This window comes from Arvicola amphibius, chromosome 1 (assembly GCF_903992535.2).
Source record: "Arvicola amphibius chromosome 1, mArvAmp1.2, whole genome shotgun sequence".
Taxonomy (NCBI): Eukaryota; Metazoa; Chordata; class Mammalia; order Rodentia; family Cricetidae; genus Arvicola; species Arvicola amphibius.
This window is the reverse complement of record NC_052047.1, coordinates 149,950,438-149,963,037: the sequence shown is the minus strand read 5'-3', so window position 1 is coordinate 149,963,037 and position 12,600 is coordinate 149,950,438.

Below are 12,600 nucleotides of genomic sequence, written 5' to 3'. Positions count from 1 at the left end.
ACTACTTCATAGCTATAATTTTGCTGTTATGAATCGTAATGTAAATATCTGATATGTGACGCCCCGTAAGGGTCTCGAGCAACAGGTTGAGAGCCTCTTGCTTACAGATTCAATTTGTAACTAGTCCTAAATTAGCTCATCCCCCATACGCCTATCTGTGACCTTCTATTGGCTCCCTCCAATCCTACAGACTCAGCCTCCCCTATTCTTTTTAATTTTCTTTTTTGTTTTGTTTTGTTTGTTTTTTTGTTTTTCAAGACAGGGTTCCTCTGTGTAGCCCTGGCTGTCCTGGAACTGTGTAGACCAGACTGGTCTCGAATTCACAGAGATCTGTCTGCTTCTGCCTCCTGAGTGCTGGGATTAAAGTCATGCACCACCACTACCCAGCATCTCCCCTATTCTTGAAAATCTCCTAAATTTTGTTACCACCCCCATATATATACATACATATATGTGTGTGTGTGTGTGTGTGTGTGTGTGTGTATATATATATATATATATATATATATATATTCCTCTGCCCATCCTTTTATTTAAATGCTGTATCCATGTTGGCCTCTTTTCTTATATCATTTCCAGTGCTTCTATGGATTCAACTTTTTGGGCTCCAATACGGTGAGGTCTCCCATGTCCGGCCTCCAGCTCAGGTCTCTTCAACTTTTGAAGTAATTCAGTGAGCAGAGCATCGTGGCCAGCTCTTGTAATCCCAGAAGTTGGGGCTAAGGCAGGAAGATCACTAAGTTTGAGGCCAGCCTGGAACTATAGAGTGAGATCCTATCTCAGAAATAAACGAGGGCCATCGAGATGGCTGTAGGGTTAAAGCACTTGCTGCGCTGACTTGAGGAGGAGACCTGGTCAGTTGTCCTCATCAACTTAGACCATGGAACCCAATATGGGCAAGTTCAGCAGAACCGCCATATATGGGCCACCCATGTTTCCTGCATGTTTCAGCATTGCCAGGGCATAAATTTCAAAATTTCAGTCTAATGACTGGAGCCCAATTCCCAAGACCCATACGATAAAAGAATGGACTCCCAACGTTATTCTCTGACCTCTACAGCCTTTTAAACCAGCTGCTACTCAACTTTATCCGCTAGGGGGCGCTCTACCCATGTGTATGAAACTCACACACGTAATTCTAGAACTGAGACAGGCAAGAGCCATCCAGCCTGTAATTCCAGCTCCCCTTAGAAGCAGAAGCAGGACAGTCAAATGTTCAATGCCTGCCTGAGCAAAGTAACATTAGTGAATTACCTAAACATTGGAAGGTAAGAAATGCTACCGTCTGAACAGTGGCAGCAAATACCGTTACCTAGCATTTGGGAGGCAGAGGCAGGCAGATCTCTGAGTTCAAGGCCAGCCTTATGTGAGTAGTTCCAGGACAGTCAGGGCTACACAGAGAAACCCTGTTTCAAAAAAACTGAAAGAAGGAAGGAAGAAGAGAAAACGAAAGAAAGGCTTCTGGAGTGTTGGGAAGAAGACTCAGCAAGTAAACGTGCATGCCATGCAAGCATGAGGACCTGAGTTCGAATCCTTAGACCTGGTGTAAAATGTGCATGCCATGCAAGCATTAGGACCTGAGTTCGGATCCTTAGACCTGATGTAAAATGCGGGGTGTGGCCTCAGCCTATAGTCCTGTACTGTGGAAGACAGAGACAGGAGATCTCTGGGGCTTACTGGCTACCAGCCTTGTTGCAGGTTCAAGTCGGGTCCCAAGAGAGTTGAGAGCAGTAGAGTAAGACACCTGGTGTTCTCCGCTGACCTCCCTGTGCTCACATGGGCAGATAGACGTATACTGCACAGGTAAAATGAGAGTGTATGTGTGTGTATTTTTTTGTTTTTTCCAAGACAAGGTCTCACTATGTAGCTCTGACTGTCGTAGAACTTGATCTGTAGACCAAGCTGGCCTCAAACTCAGAGATCTGCTTGCCTCTCCTTCCCAGATGCTGAGATTAAAAGCATGCACCACCCCATGCCTGGCAAAAAAATAAGTATATTTTTTATTCTCTCTCTCTCTCTCTCTCTCTCTCTCTCTCTCTCTCTCTCTCTCTCTTTCCCTCTCCCCCTCCCCCTCCCTCTCCCTCTCCCTCTCTCTCTTTCTCTCCTCCCTCTCTCTTCTTGGTGTTTTGAGACAGGATTTCTTTGTGTAACAGTCCTGGCTGTCCTGGAACGCACTCTGTAGACCAGACTGGCCTCAAGCTCACTGAGATCCGCCTACCTCTGCCTCCCAAGTGCTGGAATTAAAGTGTGTGCCACCACCACCTGGCTATTTTTTTGTGGGGGGGATGTATTTTTTTAAAAGGTAAAAATGTGCTGGGTGGTGGAAGCAGAGGCAGGGGGATCTCTGTGAGTTTAAGCCCAGTCTGGTCTACAGAGCTAGTTCCAGGATACCCAGGACTACATGGAGAAACCCTGTCTGAAAAAAAAACAAAACCAAAGCAAAATAAAAAAGTAAGAATGTCAGTCAGGTAATCACTAACACAACAATCCAAAATATTCACTGAAAAACAGCTTCAAACTCCACAAAAGCAAAATGTAACTGAAATCTCAGGTAAAACATACCAATCTACAATAGTCAAATGTCTCCATTGTCCATTCCCAATGATGGAGAAAGCAAATAGAACATCAGCAAGACTTTATTAGGTCCCTGGAACACGAGCAACCTGGTAGGCACCATTGACGTTTATACGATGCTCCACCCAACAGCAGACTTTATAATTTTGTTTTTTTGGTTTTTCGAGACAGGGTTTCCCTGTAGCTTTGGAGCCTGTCCTGGAACCAGCTCTTGTAGACTAGGCTGGCCTCGAACTCACAGAGATCTGCCTGCCTCTGCCTCCCGAGTGCGCTACCACGGTCAGGCCTACTCTTACTTGCTCTTTTAGTTTAATTATTGCGGAATATTCTTTTACACTGTATGAAGGTGTGTCACTGTGTTTGGTTTAGTAAAGAGCTGAAGGGCCAATAGCTAGGCAGGAAGAGGTTAGGCGGGACTTCTGGGGACAGAGAGGTTTCCAGGAAGAAGAAAGTCAGAGTTGCCAGCCAAACATGGAGGAAGAAGTACATACAAGAGAAGAGGTGAAAGTCATGAGCCACATGACAGCACATGGATTAATAACAATGGGCTAGTTTAAGTTATAAGAGCTAGTTAGAAACAAGCCTACGCAAAGGCTGAGCTTTCATAATAAGTCTCTGTGTTATGATTTGGGGGCTGGCGGTCCAAAAAAGCCTGCTACATTTAATTTTTATTATGATTAAATACTATGACCAAAACCAAAAGAATTTATTTGGCTTACATGTCTTAACCACAGTCCTTAACGTAGGGAAGTCAGAGCAGGAGCTGAGGCAGTGGCCGTAGAGGGATGCTACCATTAGACCCTACAGGCTTCTTTCTGCTCAGCTACTTTTCTCACTTCCGGAGCCACATGCCCAAAGGTGGTGCTGCTCTAATCAATAATGGACTCTCTAATCAATCATCACTCATGAAAATGTCCCAGCTGGGAGCACATCTTAAATCTAGCACTTGGGAGGCCAAGGAAGGTTGATCTCTCTGGGTTCGAGGTCAGCCTGGTCTACAGAGTGAGTTCCAGGACAGTCATATGGTGAGACGCTGTCTCAAAATAAAAGGCAAAAGAGAGAGAAAATGCTCCCCAGCTCAGATGATGGAGGCATTTTCCCACATTGTTATTGTGTGTGTGTGTGTGTGTGTGTGTGACAGAGAACGACAGACAACCAGTAGACGTCAGCTGTCTCCTGTTGCCTGGGTCATAGGATCTGGCTCAGGTCTTCAGACTTGGCTGTGAACTCCTTCATCTGCTGAGCTTCCCGTTGACTTTGGAGTTATTTTCTCATCTGAGGTTTCCACTTCCCAAATGACCCTTGACAAAAATCTAACCACCACAAAAACTGCCCACCAGAACTAGATAAGACTGTACTGCTAAAGATACTGAGTCCATCGGTTGCATGATGTGGAGAAATTGAGCTGCATCTGAGCTGAAAGTTTCTTCTGCACTGGCCAGCTCTCGGTCTCAGAACGTGCTACACATTGCTTGGGGAGAAAAGGCATCACCTGGCTGAAAACCTGTGAACTCCGAGACCAATCAGCCGGGGGATGCAGTGGCATCCGCCTGTAATCCCAGCCCACCTACAGTGAGCTGGGAGGCAGAGATGGGAAAATCACCTAGAGGCTTGTGGGCCAGTCAACCAGAATACTTACCGTGGCAGAAATAGCAAGAGAGACCTTGTTTAATAAGGTGGAAAGAGAAACCTGACTCTCCAAGGTTAACCACGTTTGTTGTGGCCCAAGAGCACCTGTGTGTGTGCCTGTGCAGGTATTCATGTGTGTGCAGGTGTCTACAGAGGACAGAGGTGTTGGATTACGTGGAGCTGGAGCTACAGGCAGCTGTGAGCCATCTGATGTGGGTGCTGGGAACTCCGGTCCTCTGGAAGAGCCGTATGAGCTCTTAACTGAAGAGCCTTCTCTCCATCACAAAAAAAGGGGAAAATGTTTACGTTTTAAAAAGAAAGGATTGTTACCCAGGCCACAGTGGCGCATGCCTTTAATCCCAGCACATGGGAAGCAAAGGCAGGAGAATCTCTGTGAGTTTGAGACCAGCCTGATCTACAAAGCAAATTCCAGGACAGCCAGAGTGACACAGAAAAACCCTGTCTCGGGAAAAAAAAAAAGAAAAAAAGAAAGTATTGTTTTTGACATAAGCCACCATGCTTAAGATAGTTTGATTTATGGCAATCCTCTGACTTGTCTTCCTGGTCTGGGGGGTGGGCAGATGGGTGGGGTGAGTAGATATTTGACTAGGTAGACAATGGGTAATGAATTGCCTGGAGTCTGACACAATCAGGAAGCAGAGGTCAGTAGCTTTCTGGAGGATGAGGAGAATGTCCACTAGGATTGTTAGAGTTTCCTGGGCAGAGGTCTCACCAGATTTGCTAGATTTGCTCAGGGGTTGCGCGGCACAGGTGGAACACAAGTGGAGCACACCCGGCTGTCCTAGAGAAAACAAGAACTAAGCTGGGTGTGGTGTAACCTCAACACTCAGGGGGCCAAGACAGAAAGAAACAGAGTCTGAGGCTGGCCTGGGCTACAGAGCAAAATCACACACTCAAACATTCTCAGCAGTACAAGAATCTGGAGCCTCCATAGTACAGAGCTGCCAGAGAGCCATGCTGGCTCCACCAGAACCCCGCCCACAGCAGTGGAAGCTGTGAGTCTCACCTGAGGCAGGCTGAGATGTAGAATCAGGGTTTTAACTCCTCCAGCTGTCCAGGACAGAGCTGGGAGAGGCTGGGACACAAGCTGCCCTGACAGAGGCCTCTGTGACTGGCCAGGAGTCCTGCGTGGCCTGCTCCCAGCTTCCCCTGTCCTCAGGCATGCTCTTTGTATCAAACTCTAGCTTGTCCACATCCCCAAACCCCACTTCCCCTCAGTCTGGTTGTCTTCTCTTAGCCCCTCCCTACCCAAAGTACAGTAACTTCCTGCTGTCTTCCACTGGCCCGGAAAACCCTTTCTGTGCAGCTTCGGACATTTCCAGCATTAGGCGTGAACTCAGCGGAGTGAGTCCACGTGCTCAGCATTTGACCCAGTGCAAACACAGGCCTGTATGACCAGAAAGCTCATTCTGTGTGTGGCCTCCCGGGGCAGAGCTCAGAACAATCAAAATATATCTTCCACTTGCTGTGCACAGGAGGATCACAGACTGCCTTGTTGTGGTCAGACTGCGGGCCAGGCACAGTTTTAATCCTCATGCCAATCTCGTGAGCCAGGTGCTGTTATCAGGCCTGTTTCATAGGCGAGGAAACTAAGCCATGGAAATGAAGCAGTTTGCCCAGGTTTGCCCAGCTAACAGGGAACGAGGTGAGACTCAGTGGCACAGCACTAGCCTAGCATGTGCAAGAGCCTGGGTCCATTCCCGGCACCACAAAGGAAATAATGACAATAAAGCTGGGAGTGGGGACTACAGAAATAACTCCTCCACTAAGGGCGCTTAGCTGCTCTTCCAGAGGACCCGGGTGTGGCTCCCTGCACACATAGAGTAGCTCACAACCATCCATAACTCCAGTTCCAGAACTGCCCACTTCTGATCTCCAAAGGTGCCAGGCATGTCCATGGTGCACAGACATATAGATAGGCAAAACATTAATACCCAAGGAAGATAAATGAATTTTAAATTTGGGAGCCTCAAAATACAAGGGTTGTGGATATAGCTGAATTGGTGAAGCGCTTGACTAGCATATATGAAGGCCTGGGTTCAGTTCCCAGTGTAGCATAAACCTGCTGTAGTGTGAGAGAGAGTACATGCCAGTAATGTCAGCACTCAGGAAGTGGGGCCAAGAGGGTCGGAGTTCAAAGTCATCCTCAGAGCAAAAGAAAGGTCAATGCCAGTCTGCATTCATCGAGATCCTGAAAAAATAGACCAGGCCATGGCAGCGCACGCCTTAAATTCCAGGACTCGGGAGCAGGTGAATCTCTGTGAGTTCAGGGCCAACCTGGTCTACAGAGTGAGTTCCAGGGAAGTCAGGACTGTTCCACAGAGAAACCCTGTCTCGAAAAAACAAATAAAGAGAGAATGAATGAATGAATGAATGAATGAATAAGCAACCTAAGAAACAGCTTCATGACAGATGGAGGTGGTGCACACCTTTAATCCCAGCACTTGGGAGGCAGAAGCAGGTGGCTCTCTGTGAATTTGAGGACGGCCTAGTCTACACAGTGAGTTCAACGGCAGCAGGGCTATTTCATAGAGAAACCCTGTCTCGAATACCCCTACCCCAGAAAAAAAAAAAAGCTTAGCAGGACTGGAGAGATGGCTCAGTGGTTAAGAACACCAGTTGTTCTTCTAGAGGACCCAGGTTCAAGTCCCAGCACCCACATGGGAGCTCATAACTGTCTATAATTTCTGTTCTAGGGGATCTGACATCCTCACACAAACGTACTGCGTGTATGGCAGAACACCATCATACATAAAATACAAATAAAAACTATTTAAAGGCGACTGGAGAGATGGCTCAGAGCTTAAAAGCACTGACTGATCTTCCAGAGGTCCTGAGTTCAATTCCCAGCAAACACATGGTGGCTCACAACCATCTGTAATGAGATCTGGTGCACTCTTCTGGCCTGCAGCATACAGGCAGACAGAACCTGTATACATAATAAATAAATAAATAAATAAATAAATAAATAAATAAATAAATAAATCTATTTAAAAAATAGCTTAGCAAATAAAGGGCATTTGCCACCAAGGCTGACAAGCTTTTTGATTCTTGATACCCACATGGTAGGAGAGAACTTACTCCCACAAGTTATCCTCCGATCTTCATATGAGACACACACAGTAAATAAATAAATGTAATAAGTTTTATAAATAAACAAAAAATAAAGACATAAAAAAGATAAAAATGTAGGACCAGTGAGATGGCTCAGCAGGGTAGGTGCTTGCTGGCCAGGCCGACTCACGGTGGGAGGAGAAAACCCACTCCACGGTCCACCCACCCAGGCCCACCATAGTCATGCATGTATATATGCAAACACAAATAGATAAAATATAATAAAAACAAAGCTAATAAAAATATAATAAGCTGGGTGTGGTGTCACACACCTATAGTTTGAACACTCAGGCAGCAGAGGTGGGAGGGTCAGTTCTAGGTCATCCGTAGCTATCCATGATCTTGAGGCCAGTCTTAGCTATATAAAACCTGCCTCCCTGCCAAAAAAGAAAAAAAAAACAGTGAAAAAGAATAAAAAGATAGGGTTGTGTAGTTCGGTGGGAGATGACTTGCCTAGCGTACAACAGGATCTGAGCTCAACCTCCAGTACCACATACATAAGTAAATCCAAGCAGGGTGGTCCCATTCTCACCTCTGCCCTTTGCCACATGTCTGTTTTCTCCATCCAAAGACAGACTGCCATTTTATTGATGAGAAAACAGATACTCAGAGACACTAAGAAGCTTAGCTCATTCTCGCTTGTGCTGGAGAGCGGTGGAACTGGGAGACTGTCTAGTTTCTGGTGCCTCAGGGACCTCAGTCAGGGCCCCTGCAAGTTCCTCTCAGACCTGTGGAGAATCTTGGGGCTAAATTGTCCCCAGAAGTTTCTGGGCAGAGCTGGGAGACAGCCATTTCAGGAACCCAGCAGTTTGCCTGTGCTAGAGGTTATCGGGCCTGAGTTCCCTTGGGCAGTGGAACAGGGTCAAGGAAGCTCATGTGTTTCCCCTGTGTAGCAATTAGCCCAGCTAGCCAAGCAGGTCTGGCCTCTGTGACAGGAAGCAGAATATAGTGAATGCACAGTAACAGGGCTTGTGGTGTGCCAGACAGGGATAGAAAACGGTGGAGTAGGGGGGAGAGCATGACACAGGCCGAGCAAGAAGACACCTTCTGCCTCATACATGAGACTATTTTTGGGGGGGGGGCAGTGATTGTTTGTTTGTTTGGTTGGTTAGTTTTTCGAGACGGTTTCTCTGTGTAGCTCCTAATGAACTGGAATTCGATTTTTAGACCTTTAATCCCAGCATTCAGGCAGCAGAGGCAGACAGATCTCTGTGAGTTCTAGGCCAGCCTGGTCTACAGAGCGAGTTCCAGGATAGGCTCCAAAGCTAGGACCTCATACATCTGGCCCAGCCTTCTCATTCTTCTTTCTTTCTAGATGGGCAGTTTCTCTCCTCCCATTCATTCCCTGGTTCATTCACCTAACAGGTGGCTCATAACCATCTGTTATAACTCCAATTCCAGGGGAGCTGACCCCTCTTCTGACCTCTGCAGGCACTGCACACATGTGATATACAGGCGTATGAGCAGACCAACTCATACACATAAAATCAAGTAATAACCATAAACCTGGTCTCCATGGAATTTATGGTCTATAAAAGATAAACAAAGAAATCAGCCAAGAAATACACAGAACAGCAATGACTAAATGGTAAGGGCAGAGAAGTTGGGCCAGGCTGGGAGGGACCAGAAGCAAGGAAAGGAAAGCAGGGCTAGGTAAGGTGGTGCATGCCTTCAGTGCCAGCAATTGGGAGGTCTCTGTGAGTTGGGCCAGCCTGGTCTACATAGTGAGTTCCAGGACAGACAGGAAACCCTGCCTCAGAAACCAAACCAACAAATAAAGGGAAGCACTTCCATCTCAGCGGCAGGGAAGACAGAAGATAAAGTGTAAACACAGGGGCAGGGAAGACAGAAGATAGAGTGTAAACACAGGGGCAGGGAAGACAGAAGATAGAGTGTAAACACAGGCAGGGAAAGGCCGGTGAGACACTTGATGAGCAGGAGAACTGGGGATCATTTGCCCCAGACAGCAGGAGTACCGGGTTGGAGATGTAGCCCATTTGGGACGTGCGGTGCTTATTTAGCATGCACGAAGCCAGGAGTTAATCCTCAGCGTTACATAATTTGGGTATGGTGGTACATGAACTTAGGAGGTAGACACGGGAGACTCAGGAGACACCCTTGGCTACATAGCAAGTCTGAGGCTAACCTGAACAACATATAAAACAAAACATACGCCGGGCGGTGGTGGCGCACACCTTTAATCCCAGCACTCGGGAGGCAGAGGCAGGCGGATCTCTGTGAGTTCGAGACCAGCCTGGTCTACAAGAGCTAGTTCCAGGACAGACTCCAAAGCCACAGAGAAACCCTGTCTCGAAAAAACAAAACAAAACAAAACAAAACAAAAAAAAAACCTAGGAGCCATCAGGGTTCCCCACTCTATGCTAAGACCAAGGTCCTCCCAACTCCCCCCAGGTCCAGGAAGGTGATCGACCAAGCTGAGTGGGGAGGGAAGGGGGAGAAGGAGGGGAGGGAAGGGGGAGGAGGAGGGGAGGGAGGGGGGAGGAGGAGGGAAGGAGATGGAAATTTTTAAATATAAAAAAAATAAACCATGAGGAAAAAAAAAACCTACAACAGGCCCAGAGGAAGAGCAGTTACAACCCACTGATCACATAAATAGTCCTGGTTAAGCTGAAAGGCTGTGTAATGTGTATGTATCGGGTGCTCAGGGATCAAAGGACAACTCTTGGAGAATAATCATCTTGTGCACTGTGAAGATGCGTTTCTCTCATCTGCTTAATAAAGAGCTAAATGACAGCTAGGCAGAAAGGGGTTAGGCAGGACTTGCAGACAGGGAGAGAGCTCTGTGGGATGAGGGAGGGCAGAGTTGTGGGGAGACACAGGGAGAAGCAAGATAAATTTACCATGCAGACGAAAGGTACTGAGCCATGAGGTACTATGTAGATAAAAATTATGGGCTAATTTAAGCTGTAACAGCCAGTTAGGGACAAACCTAAGCTATCGGCCAGCATTTGTAGTTTATAATAAGTCTCTTATGGTCATTTGGGAGCTGGCAGGTGGGACAGGAAAGTCTACCTACAGACAGCATCTTAAGAGCCAGTTCTCTTCTTCCCCCAAGTGGGACCCAGGTAGCAAACTTAGGTTGCTGGTGTGGGACCATGGTCTGTATTCTGTCAATTATATTTTAAGTAAATGCTGATTGGCCAGTAGCCAGGCAGAAAGTATAGGCAGGAAAACCAGACAGGAAGTAGAGGCAGGTCAATGAGAACAGGAGAATTCTGGGAAGAAGGAAGCCCATTCCTCTGCAGGCCTGTTCCATCCACAGAAGAAGCAAGATGTGATTGCCTTGCTGAAAAAGGTACTGAGCCATGTGGCTAACATATACTAGAATAATGAGCTAATATAAGTTATAAGAGTTAATAAGAAGCCTGAGCTAATGGGCCAACCAGTTTATAGTTAATGTAGACCTCTGTGTGATTTCTTTGGGATTTAATGGCTGTGGAAACTGGGCAGGACAGAAACCCAGTCAACAGGTTGCCAGGTTAGTATCAGGCGCCCTTACCTGCTGAGTGTTGTTGTTGTTGTTGTTGTTTTTAAGAAACATATCTGTTTGGGGGTAGAAAGATGAATCAGTAGTCAAGGGCACTGCCTGCTCTTCCAGAGAACCCAGGTTTGACTCCCAGCACTTGTACGGGAGCTCACAACTGTGATTCCAGTCCGAGCAGATCCAGCATCCTGTTCTGGCCTCCAAGGACACCAAGTGTGCATGTGGTGCACATACATAGATGCAGGCAAAACACTCATACATATGGAATAAAATAATAATGCATACGTTCATACATACATACAGAATAAAATAATAATTCATACAAACAGAATAAAATAATACAAAAGATTGGTTTTTTATATGAGTATTATATCTACTTGTGTGTGTGTGCACCATGTGAAGCTAGAAGAGGTCCCCTGGGACTGAATCAGAGCTGTGAGACACCGTGAGGGTGCTGGGAATCCTCTGTGGGAGCAGCCAGTGCTCTTAGCCACTGAGCCATCTCTCCAGCCCCTCCCCAAAGTCTTTTAATGCTAGTATCTTATATACACAGGACAATTATCAAAACCAAGCTCTTTCCTTCGATTTTAAAAATTATCCGGGTGGGGGGGGCTGGGGAGATGACTCAGTGGTTAAGAGCACCGCCTGCTCTTCCAGAGGTCCTGAGTTCAATTCCCAGCAACCACATGGTGGCTCACAACCATCTGTAATGAGATCTGGTGCCCTCTTCTGGCCTGCAGGGATACATGGAGGCAGAATGTGGTATACATAATAAATAAATAAATCTATTTAAAAAAAAAAACTATCCAGGGGGCTAGAGAGATGATTCAGGTTAAGAGCTAGTTCCAGGACAGGCTCCATAGCTACAGAGAAACCCTATCTCGAAGAGAAAAAAAAAAACACTGAGAACACTGGCTGTTCTTTCGGGGATCAGGGGTTCGATTCCCAGCACCTCTAAATGTATCCCTCATCCTTCTGGAGGCCAGAAGTCCAGAATCTAGATGTCGACAAGGTCACATGCTTTCTTTCAGGGTCCATGGTCTTCTCCACTCTTGGCTTGCTGCTGTGTAGCACTGGTCTCCTCCTTGTTGGTAACTCAGGAGGTTTTCGTGTGTGCTGTTATCTTTACCCAGTGTTCTCTTAGTGTGTTTATCCCTGTCTATTCTTTTCCTGAAGGACTCCATATTGGATTCTGACCTGTTGTGTGCAGGCCCAAGACAGTTTTCTTTATTAACCAACGGCATGCACAGAATACAGAGGGGAATCCCACATCCTGACCCACACTTATTAAGATGAATATGAGAAAGAGAAGAGGGAAAAGGATGAATAAAACCAGGTGTGATGGTCCATTCCTTTAAACCAAGCACTCAGGAAGCAGAGGCAAGAGGATCTCTGAGCTCCAGTTTGAAGCCATCCTGGTCTACATCTCAAGTTATAGGCCGGCCAGTCAAGGTTACATGATGAAACCCTGTCTCAAAAAAAAAAAAAAAAAATAATAGCCGGGCGGTGGTGGCGCACGCCTTTAATCCCAGCACTCAGGAGGCAGAGGCAGGCGGATCTCTGAGTTCGAGGCCAGCCTGGTCTACAAGAGCTAGTTCCAGGACAGGCTCTAGAAACTACAGGAAAACCCTGTCTCGAAAAACCAAATAAAAAAAAAAGATTGTGTTTTAATTTGATTGGCATTTTCAAAGACCCTAGTCCCAATAACATGATGTTCATAGTTATCAGTATAAGGACTTCAACACATCTTCCAGGGG